The sequence below is a fragment of the Mustela nigripes genome, chromosome 9, assembly GCF_022355385.1.
Source record: "Mustela nigripes isolate SB6536 chromosome 9, MUSNIG.SB6536, whole genome shotgun sequence".
Classification (NCBI taxonomy): domain Eukaryota; kingdom Metazoa; phylum Chordata; class Mammalia; order Carnivora; family Mustelidae; genus Mustela; species Mustela nigripes.
This window is the reverse complement of record NC_081565.1, coordinates 56566141-56578425: the sequence shown is the minus strand read 5'-3', so window position 1 is coordinate 56578425 and position 12285 is coordinate 56566141. Positions and strand designations below refer to the sequence as shown.

At 33.3% G+C, this 12285-nt stretch overlaps 1 non-coding gene across 1 annotated transcript; it reads right to left on the bottom strand.

The window, feature by feature from the left end:
• Positions 1-11342: 11342 nt before the first annotated feature.
• On the bottom strand, positions 11343-11449 carry LOC132025210 (U6 spliceosomal RNA). Its single transcript, XR_009406475.1, has one exon. It is a non-coding gene; the product is annotated as a U6 spliceosomal RNA (small nuclear RNA).
• Between the last annotated feature and the right edge of the window lie 836 nt (positions 11450-12285).

Sequence of the window (12285 nt, the reverse complement as noted above, 5' to 3'; positions counted from 1 at the left end):
CCACTTCCTCATATCAGGGAGATCATATGATAGTTGTCTTTCTCTGCTTGACTTATTTCGCTAAGCATGATACGCTCTACTTCCATCCATGTTGTTTTTATACCCATGTTGGGTGTAAAGATTATTTAAAAATAAAATCTTTTTAAAAAGTGATATATTTTATTAAAGAAAAGAAAAAAACAAAATGATAAAAAGCTTAATAGGTGTAGAAAAACATTTGACAAAATTCAGTATCCATTTAACGTTCATAATCAAAACACACACACATATACACACACTCATATACCTTCATGATTTAAAACACAATGATTACAAACTGTTATAAATTTGACCTTTCTGAATAAGATAAAGGGATTTCATTTATTTATTTATTTATTTATTTATTTTTTAAGGATTTTATTTATTTATTTGACAGAGAGAGAGATCACAAGTAGGCAGAGTCAGGCAGGGAATGGGTGCAGTGAGCCAGGATCTCCCCTGAGCAGACAAATGAGCAGAGAGCCCATTGTAGTGTTTGATCCCAGGACCCTGAGATCACGACCTGAGCTAAAGACAGAGGCTCAACCCACTGAGCCACTCAGGCTCCCGATAAAGGGCTTTTAAAAAAACAAATAGTCAAATCCATGCAATACCATATTTAATGATGCATGACACAATATGTTATTCTGATTTCAGGAGGTAAGCATTTTCTGCCCTCAACATTCCTATTCACTACTGTATTAGAGGTAATAAGTAGTACAGTAAAATATTTTAAAAATGCAATTAAAAATTAAGAATAGAAGGACTGCAGATTATTATTTTCTTTATAGAAATACCAAAAAGCTAATAGATGTAATTAGTGACTTTAGTAGTGTTATAAGATGCATATTACATATATAAAAATACGTTAAATTTCTAAATGATAACAGTGGACATTTGGAAATCAAAATCAAAATAGCATTTTATGCTAGTAACCAATTAAATACTTGTCATAGATTTAGCAAAAAATGGATAATGTCTGCTGAAAACTACAAAATATATTAATAAAAGAAATCCCAAAGACCTAAATAAACAGAAAAGATATGTCCTGGATTGGTAAATATTTTTAAGATGTCAGTTTTTCTGAAAATGCTCCTATTATTTTCAGTGCAATTTCAATCAAAATTGTGGTAGGATAACTGCAGAAATTGTCAAGCTGATTCTAAAATTCTTTTTTTTTTTTTTAAAGATTTTATTTATTTATTTATTTGACAGAGAGAAATCACAAGTAGATGGAGAGGCAGGCAGAGAGAGAGAGAGGGAAGCAGGCTCCTTGCTGAGCAGAGAGCCCGATGCAGGACTCGATCCCAGGACCCTGAGATCATGACCTGAGCCGAAGGCAGTGGCTTAACCCACTGAGCCACCCAGGTGCCCTGACTCTAAAATTCTTAATTAAAAAACAAGCAAAGCAAAACAAAAACTAGAAAACTACAAGAATTATGAGATAGAATGAGGTTGGAGGACAGACACTATTTGATTTCAGTATATAAAACAGAACTTCACAGTCTGCTTTTGAAAAAAGGTCATGTGTTATTGACTAAATATATAGAGAGAATAGAAAAGAGAGCTTGGAAATAGAGGTATACAAATATAGTTAAGCAATTTTCAAAAGTGATGCCAAGAAATTTTAATTAAGCAAAGACTGTCTTTTCAACAAATGGTGGAATAATTGGACATATGTACTTTAAAAACTAACCTTAATTCATGCATTTCATTGTATACAAAAAGTATCTCAAAATGGATCACATTCAAATATAAAACAAGAAAACTATAAAATACATAAAAGGAAACACTGAGAAAAAATCTTAGAGAGTTCGGATTAGGCAAAACTTCCATGGATATGATGCCAAATTCACACTGAATACATATAAGATTGATAAATTGGATTTAATCAAAATTAAAAACTACTGTTTTACCAATGTTGTTACTAAGAGTGAACACAAGTCATAGACTGCGAGGAAATATTTGATAATCTCACATCTGATAAAATATTGTTACTAGAGAATATTAGTTTACTCTAAAAACACAATGATTGTAAAATTAACATCCAGATTTTAAAAATGAATAAATAATTCAAATAGACACCAGAGGGAGATAAATTAAAAGTACCCTGAAATACCACTACACTACTTGAATGAATAAATCTTTCTGAAAAGCTAACACTTGTTCATGAGGATGCTGAACAACTAGAATTCTCATATTTTCTGAAGGTAATGCAAATTGGTACAACCACTTTGAATATGTTTTTCCAGTTTCTTATAAAGCTAAATATATACTTCCCATATGATTTTGTATTTCTCACCTAGGTATTTGTTCAGTGAAGTAATAACTTCTGCTCATACAATTCTTATATAAAAATGTTTATTACAGCTTTACTTGTATGTTAAACATAGAAGATCACAAATGTCCCTCAAATGGGAAAAGGGCAAATATTGTGCAAATAAATAAATTCTAGGTAGAGGTCTTCTCAGAAGATGGACAAACAGAAAGACCCTAAGATCACTCTGTCCCACCTTTACAAATAGACATTACTCATATCCAAGTAAGTAAACCAGAGAGTCACTCAAAGATTGGCAGAACAAATTCTACAACTAAATGTAAAGAAGCCACTCTGGAGAGATTAGGAAGGGCAGTTGCTGGGAGTTGTCTGTGAAAGGATCTACAGAGAGTAAAGGAAAAGTACCAGGGAGCCCACATGGGGAAAACAAATCTCCATAATGTCTAGCCTTTAAAACCAGAGGGACTGAATTCCATGAGTTTATATAACAGGAGGGCCTTGTAGTCTGGAGATGTAAAAGTCAGCCGATGCACCACTGGAAGCCTGGAAGCCTGGAAGAAAGCAACAGTTCACACAATGCCTGAGGCAAACAGAAGGGACATCTATTTATACTGATTTCTGAGCAAATTGGGGGACTTCCCAGGGGAAAAAAAAAAGACAGTCACCATTTTCCTTCTTTATCCCCAAAATAAACACAGAACTGCACAGATATTTACTACCTAATCTGCTAGCAGTGCATGCTGCTCATGGGTTCTCCCGAAGACTCACCCACTCCAAATCTGCTGACTTTGGCCTTGAGCTCAGCACAAATTTTGTTAACTTGCTATGCTCCCTGCTTAGTCACAGTCTCCCTGTGCCATGTCTATCATGTTTCAGGTTATCTGGCCTAGGACTGGAAGGCTCAGTGCAAATTTTGCTAATGCCATGCATGAGCCCTACCAAGCCACCATAAACAATACTACACCTTTGGCTGCTGCTCCAAGCTGCACCTCCAGCAGCTATTCTGCTGTGAGGAATCAAGCCTAAAACTAGAAGTTCAGTGCAGATTTTGCTAATTCTGCTGCACATCCCTGACCTTCTTCCAGTCATGCCCCCTTAAAGCTAGTCTGCCTGGGTTTCACTAGTATTGCAGAGAGCAAGAACAGTCCACAATAAGAAGTCGGTGCAGAGAGTCTGTACTAAATGGGAAAACAACTCAGACACAATAGCAGGATGCAAACAACACACATGGGAGACTCTCCTGAGATAGCAGGTTCTGGTGAATAGGGGACACTGCACTGCAAGGCACTACAGGACCTCTCCTTCATAAAGTCACTACTTTCATGACCAGAAGATGTAGCTGACTTCCCTAACACAGAGAAATAGACACAAAGAGATAGACAAAATGAGGAGGCAGAGGGATATGTTCCAAATTAAAGAACAGGACAAAATCACAGCAGGAGATATAAATGAAGCAGAAACAAGGAGTATGTCTGATAAAGAATATAAAGTAAAGATCATAAAGATATGCACTGGACTTCAGAGAAGGGTTGAGGACATCAGTAGGACCCTTGACAAAGAGATAAAATATAACATATAAAAGACGAAGAACTCAAATGAAATGAAAAATACAATAGATGGATTAAATAGTAGGCTATGGGAAACAGAGGAATGTATTAGTGACCTGGAGAATGAGTAATGGAAGGCAATCAACCTAAACAGATGAAAGACAAACAAATACTTTCTAATGAGAATAGACTTACAGAAATCAGTGATTCCATCAAGCAAAGTAGCATTACATTATAGGGACTCCAGAAGGAGAAGAGAGGAAAAAAGGCAGGGAGCCCGATGAGGGGCTTGATCCCAGGATCCTGGGATCATGACGTGAGCTGAAGGCAGAGGTTCAATGACTCAGCCACCAAGCACCCCTCTTCTTTGAATTCTTGATACACTCACTGTTTAGTAACATTTTTAAATTTTTTTTTTAATTAACATATAATGTATTATTAGCCCCGGGGCAGGTCTGTGAATCACCAGGTTCACAAGAAATAATCACCAAGAAATAATAGCTGAAAAATTCCTGAATCTAAGAGGGAAGCAGAGATCCAGATTCAGAACACACAGATATGCCTCAACAAATTAAAACCAAGAAGTCCACACCAAGACATAGTAATGAAAATAGCAAAAAATAATGATAAAGAATTTTAACATTTGTGAAAAAAAGGAAAACATATATATTCAGAGCAAACCCCATAAGGCTATTAGCTGATATTTTAGCAGAAACTTTGCAGGCCAGAAGAGAATGGCATGATGTATTTAAAGTGCTGAAGGGGAAAAATCTGCAGCCAAGAATACCCTATCCAGTAGGGTTACCAGTCAGAATAGAAGGAAAAATAAAGAGGTTCTCAGGAAAACGGTGATTAAAAGAATCCATGACCACTAAACCAACCCTAAAATAACTGTTAAAGGGGGCTCTCTGAGTAGAGTATGACAAATAAGAAGCACTAAAACAAGCAAAACAAGTATATCTCTAAAAATTAGTCAAGAGAAACACACACAGAAAAGGTGTAAAATATATTCAAATAGCTGAAACATGGAGGTCATGTTCAAAATTAAGTGAGCATCATATTAGTCATAATATAGACTGCTATATGCAGATGTTATATATAAAGCAAATGGTAAACACAAATAAAAAACAGTATAGAAATGCAAAAAAGAGTAGGGTATCCAAATATATCACTAAAGAAAACCACCAAACCATGAAAAAAAGAGGTAAGAATCATAAATAAACTACAAAAAACACAAAAAAATAACAAACAGCAATAAATATGTATTTATCAATAATTACTTTGAATTAAATGGACTAAATACTCCAATCAAAAGACATAGATGAGAGTGGATAAAAGTATATAAAAAGTTAAAAAAAATTAAAACCCATTTATATGTCAACTGCAAGAGACTCATTTCAGACCTAAAGATACCTGCAGATTGAAAGTAAGAGGATGGAGAAATATTTATTTGGAAATTGATGTCAAAAGGAAGCCTGAATAGCAATACTTATTTAAGACAAAGTAAACTTTAAACACAGTTTGTAAAAAGGGACAAAGTAGGACAGTATATAATAATAAAGGAGACAATCCACGAAGAAGATACCAAAATTGTAATTATTTATGTACCCAAATACATAAAAGAGTTAGTAAAATGCATAAAGGAATTAATCTAAAGTAATACAATAATGGAGGGAGAGTTTAATACCTTATTTGTATTAATGGATAGATCATCCAAACAGAAAATTAACAAGAAGACAGTGGCTTTGAATGACGTACCTGACCAGAAAGACTTAATAGATACATTCAGAACATTCCATCCCAATACAGCAGAGTATGCATTTTTTCCAGTGCACACAGAACATTCTCCAGAATAGATCACATATCAGAATAACCCACAAAAAAGTATCAATAAAGTAAAAAATATCGAAGTTATACAGCATCTTTTCTGACCACAACACTGGAACTAGAAATCAATCACAAGAAAAAAAAAAATCTAGAAAGACCACAAGTACCTGGGCTTAAATAACATCCGACTAAACAGGGACATATGGTGGCCCAGTTGGTTAAATGTCTAACTCTTGACTTCACTCAGATCTTCATCTCAAAGTTGTGAGATTAAGCCCCATATGAGGCTCCATGCGCAGCATGGAGCCTATTGGGTTTCTCTATCTTCTCCCTCTGCCGCTCCTCTCTCTCAAATAAATCTTTAAAAAAATAACATTCTGGGAGGGGGTGATTGGGTTATGGACATTGGAGAAAGTATGTGCTATGGTGAGTGCTTTGAAGTGTGTCAACCTGGTGATTCCCAGACCTGTACCCCTGGGGCTAATAATACATTATATGTTAATTTAAAAAATTAAAAAAATGTTACTAAACAGTGAGTGTATCAAGAATTCAAAGAAGAGGGGTGCTTGGTGGCTGAGTCATTGAACCTCTGCCTTCAGCTCACATCACGATCCCAGGATCCTGGGATCAAGCCCCTCATTGGGCTCCCTGCTCAGCAGGAAGCCTGCTTCTCCCTCTTCCACTCCTTCTGCTTGTGTTGCCTCTCTCACTGTCTTACTCTTTGTCAAACAAATAAATAAAATCTTAAAAAAAAATCCAAAGAAGAAATTTTAAAAAAAATTGAAACAAATGAAAATAAAAACGCAATAGTCCAAAATCCTTGGGATAGAACAAAAACTGTTTTAAGAAGGGAGTTTATAACAAATACAGGCTTAACTCAAGAAGCAAGAAAAAGATCAAATCAACAACCTAACTTTACACCTATAGGAGCTAGAAAAAGAGGAAAAACAAACAAAACCTAAAACCAGCAAAAGGAAGAAAATCATAAAGATTAGAACAGAAATAAATGAGATAAAAAGTTAAAAAAATAGAACAGATTAATAAAACCAGAAGGTGTTTCTTTTAAAAGATCAATAACATTGATAAACTTCTAGCCAGATTCATCAAAAAGATGAAGTACACAAATGAACAGAATACAACAGAAAAAGGAGAAATAATAACTAAAACCACAGAAATACAATCATAAGAGAATAATATGAAAAACTATATGCCAACATATTAGACAACCTAGAAGAAATGGATAATTTCCTAGAAACATATAGCCTGTCAAAACTAAATAGGAAGAAATAGAAAAACTGAAAAGACCAATTATCATCAAGGATATTGAACCAGTAATAAAAATTTGCCCCAAAACAAAAGCCCAGGAACTTATGGCTTCACAGGCAAACTCTACCTAACAGTTAAGGAAGAGTTAATGCCTATTCTTCTCAAGTAATAAGTAATATAATAAAATATATATAATAATATAATAAAAAATAAAAGAAGGAAAACTTCCAAATTCATTCTGTATGGCCAGTACCACCCTGATATCAAAACAAGGAAAAGAACATCGCAAAGAAAACTATAGGCCAGTTTCCCTGATGAACAGAGATGCAAAAATTCTTAACAAAATACTAGATGACTGAATTCAACAGTACACTGAAGAAATAATTCACCAAAATCAAATGGGATTTGTTCCCGGGGAGGAAAGATGATTCAATATTTGCAAATCAAGACTCTGATAAGTAAAAGGAGAAAAACCCTATGGTCATTTCAATTGATGAAGAAGCAGCATTTCACAAAATACAATATCAATTCATGATAAAAGCCCTCAATAAAGTATGATTAGAAGGAACATACCTCAACACAATAAACCCCACATATGAAAAATGCAGACTTACATCATCCTCTATTGGGAAACACTGAGTTTCCCACTACCGTCGGGGATAACAAGGATGGCTTCTCTCCTCACTTTTATTCAGCACAGCACTGGGAAATCCTAGCTGCAACAATTAGACAACATCAGAAAATAAAATGGATCAGAATTGGTAAGGAAAGAGTTAGACTTTCACTCTTTGTAGATAACATGATATTCTATATAGGAAACCCAAAAAGAATGCACCAAAAAACTGCTAAAACTGATAAAGGAAGTTTGTAAAGGTATAGGTTAGAAAAGTTAATGTATAGAAATCTGTAGCATTTATATATATGAACAATGAAGCAGCAGTAAGTGAAATTAAGAAAACAGTCCATTTACAATTACACCCCAGAATAATAATACCTGGGAATAAATACAGAGGTGAGAAATCTCTACTCTAAAAACTAGAAAATACTGAACACAGCACAAAGAAATGAAAAGACATTCCAAACTCATGGATTAGAAGAACAAATATTGTTGAAATATTTATACTACCCAAAGCAATCTACACATTTAAGGCAATCCCTAACAAAATACCAACAGCATTTGCATAAAACTGGAACAAACTACCTTAAAAATTATATGGAACCACAAAAGAGCCTGAATAGTCAAAACAATTTTGAAAAAGAAAAGAAAGCCTGAAGATATCATAATTTCAGACTTCAAGTTATATTACAAAGCTGTAATGATCAAAACTGTATAGCACTTGCACAATAGTAGGCACATGGATCAAAGGAATAGAATATAAAACCCAGAAATGAACCCACAAATATGGTGAATTAGTCTTCACCAAAGCAGGACAGAATGACAAAAAAAGATAGTCTTTTCAACAAACGGTGTTGGGAAAACTGTTCAGGTATGTGGGAAAAAATAAAACTGGAACACTTTCATACATCACACACAAAAATTAACCGAAAATGAATTAAAGACCTAATAGTGAGACTTGAAATCATAAAATCCTAGAGGAGATAGTAATTTCTCTATCATCAGATGTAGCAACATTTTTCTAGATCTATCTTATAAGGCAAGGGAAATAAATATAAACTCTTGGGACTGCATCAAAATAAAAAGCTTCTGCACAACAAAGGAAACAATTAAGAAATCTCAAAAGAAAACTAGAGAATGGAGGAAGATATTTGCAAATGACATATTGGATAAAGAGTTAGTATCTTAAATATAAAAGGAAATTAGATAACTCAAAATTTGAAAATTTGAAAAAACAAATAATCCAACTAAAAATGGGCCAAACCACATGAACAGATATTTCTCTAAAGACATATAGATGGTCAACAGACACAAAAATTGTTCGACATCACTCATCATGAGGGAAATGCAAATTTAAAATACAATGAGATATCACCTCACACCTGTCAAAATAGCTAAAAGGAGAAAGGGGAACCCTCTTTTGATGATGGGAATGCAAATTGGTGCAGCCACTTTGAAAAAATGGTTCCTCAGAAAGTTAAAAATAAGACTACCCTACTATGTGTAATTGCCCTATGTGGTATTCATCCACAAAATACAAAAACTCTAATACAAAGGTATATATATATTTTTATAGCAGCATTATTTACAGTAGCCAAATTACCAAAGCAGTCTTAAATATCCACTGATAGATAAATGGATATTTACATTTAATGTAAATAAATATTTACATTTAATAATATAATTTACATTTACATTTAATAAAAATAAATATTTACATTTAATATTCCACTGTATATGTGTACAGTGGAATATTATTTGGTCCTAAAAAAGAATGAAATATTGTCATTTGTAATGACATGGATGGAAACAGATTATAGGGGCGCCTGGGTGGCTCAGTGGGTTAAAACCTCTGCCTTTGGCTCAGGTCATGATCCCAGGGTCCTGGGATCGAGCCCCACATTGGGCTCTCTGTTTAGCCAGGAGCCTGCTTCCTCCTCTCTCTCTCTGCCTGCCTCTCTGCCTACTTGTGATCTCTCTCTGCCTGCCTCTCTGCCTACTACCTGTCAAATAAATAAATAAATAAAATTTTAAAAAGGGGAAAAAAAAGAGATTATAATCCTAAGCGAAAGAAACCAGTCAGAGAAAGACAAATACCATATAGTTTCACTCATATATAGAAATTAAGAAACAAAATAAGCAAAGGGAAATAGAGAGAGAGAGAAACAAAGAAATAGACTCTTAACTATAGAAAGCAAACTGATGGGTGCCTGGCCAGGTCAGATGTTTGAGCACATAACTTTGGCTCAGGTCGTGATCCCAGGATCCTGGGATTGAGTCCCATGTCGGGCTTCCCATTTGTCAGGTCCCCATTCAGTGGGGAATTTGTTTCTCCCTCTCCCATTATTGTACTTTCACACTCCTCTCTCTCTCAAATAAATACATAAAATATTTTTTAAAATCAAATACTAAAAAAAAAGAAAAAACAAACTGATGATTACCAGAAAGGAGGTATGTGGGCTATAGTAAAATAGGTGATGTGGAGGGGCACCTGTGTGGCTCAGTTGGTTGAGCAACTGCCTTCGGCTCAGGTCATGATACTGGACTTCCAGGATCGAGTCCCACATCGTGCTCCCAGTTCCTTGGGGAGTCTGCTTCTCCCTCTGACCTCCTCCTTTCTCATGCTCTCTTTCACTCATTCTCCCTCAAATAAATAAATAAAATCTTTAAAATAATAGGTGATGTGGATTAAGGAGTGCATTTGTCATGATGAATAGTATATAGAAGTGTTAAGTATACTACATTGTACACCTGAAACTAATATAACACTATGTTGACTATACTGGAATTAAAATAAAATTGAAAGAAAAAATACAGTCTAATTAATAATACAAAGGAACAAATTAACAATACACAAAACATCAATGAATCACAAATGTCTTATTCTTAGTAAAGGAAGCCAGACTGAAAGAATCCCAAGTGAATGTTCCTTCTGTATGACATTCTTGAAAAGATAAAACTAGAGAAATAGAATAAAGACCAGTGAATAGCAGGGTCTGGAGTGGGATAAGTGCTTGTCTACAAAGGGGAAAATTACATTTATTAAGGTTATGATATTTTAATATTAACTTATACACATTAGAATATAACATATATTCTATATATACATATACATATAGCCTATGTATATTACATGTGAATCAAATTTCTATCTTTATATAATACAGAGAAATTAAATTATATGTAATGTGTAGTTTAAATAAGTTGTATATATAACACATATGCAAAAATATATCTTAGAAATTGATAAAAATTGGGCAATTACCTAAAATTAGAGCACCTAGAGTTATTTTAATTTTGGTAAATTTTCTTCCATTTTAAGTATCCATATGTATATATTTGTGTATAGTTATTTACATTCATGATTTTGATAGTCTGTATAATTTATTTTCAGTTAAAATATAATAATGATTAGTTCAAATGCCTCAGTCAAATCTTTGCATATTATTTCATTAAATACTGATACTACTAATACAACACTAACACCAATAAAGACCAATAGCTATGTTTAGTTTTCACAATAACCTCAGAAACATGCTGTTACTGTTTTAAGTTTTATTATTATAAGCCTTAGGTTAAGTACACTCTCAGAAATTAGGGAGGAGAAACAGCTGAACATAGCATAAAAGCTATTTGAAAAAAAAATCACTTATATGGGACCTTTATAAATTTACTTCTCCAAATGTAATAATGCTTTTGATTTTCTCAGATCATCAAAATTCCCTTTGTCACATAATACTTTTAATTTTAAGTGACAGAATTTTATTTCATATCTTATGTTTTTTTTTTTTTAAATATGGAACACTTTACGAATTTGCATGTCATCCTTATGCAGGGGCCATGCTAATCTTCTCTCTATCGTTCCAATTTTAGTATATATGCTGCCGAAGCAAGCACTCATATCTTATGTTTTATTTATGTATTTGCATGGTTTTATTTTTAAATTTCATATGCTTAACCTAAAAATAGATGCAACAGACTTTATGGAAAACAGATTTTGCTCTTACTGTTTCCCAAATATTTATTTATGCAAATTAATTTTAAGAATAAGTTTCCCCTCCAAAAAAAAACAATAAGTTTCCTCATTATTTTTCTGATTTATTATACTTAGAGTTATTATACATTACAAATTATTTTTCACATACAAAAACCAGATATTTCTAAGCTTTATTATTTCATGTTGCAGGTGTGTTTCAATTATTATAACTTAAAACATAGTTTTTGTGCATTTAAAATATGTGAGAATAGATCTCATGCTGCATTTGTTAACACAGTACAATAAAACAACACAACACAAAACAAAAACATATATCTGCATATTTGTAACACTGAACTCCTTCACTTATTCTCTTCTCTCTATTTGAAAGGCTATCATTTTTCATTTTCACCTAACTTTAAAGTTGTTTTCTAAAATTATTTTGAAATGGGAAAATATACTTAAAAATTGAACTTTTCAACAAATATGCATTAGGCCACTAGACAATAATTAACATATTTGAACCACAGTTAAAAAGCTATTAGTCTAGAACTTCATATGAAGCCAAATTGAGCTTTAGTTTTACAGTTAAACTTACCAACCATGGAAGAAATCCCTGCCTTATTTATTCAAAAAATGTGAACTAGCTGGCTTTTAACCTTTCTTTCAGAATCAAATGAAATATATGGGAAGCACTTAGCACAGTTTTTGGTCCTGTTTAAATGGTAATTATTCTTATTATCAGTAATTTATGTAT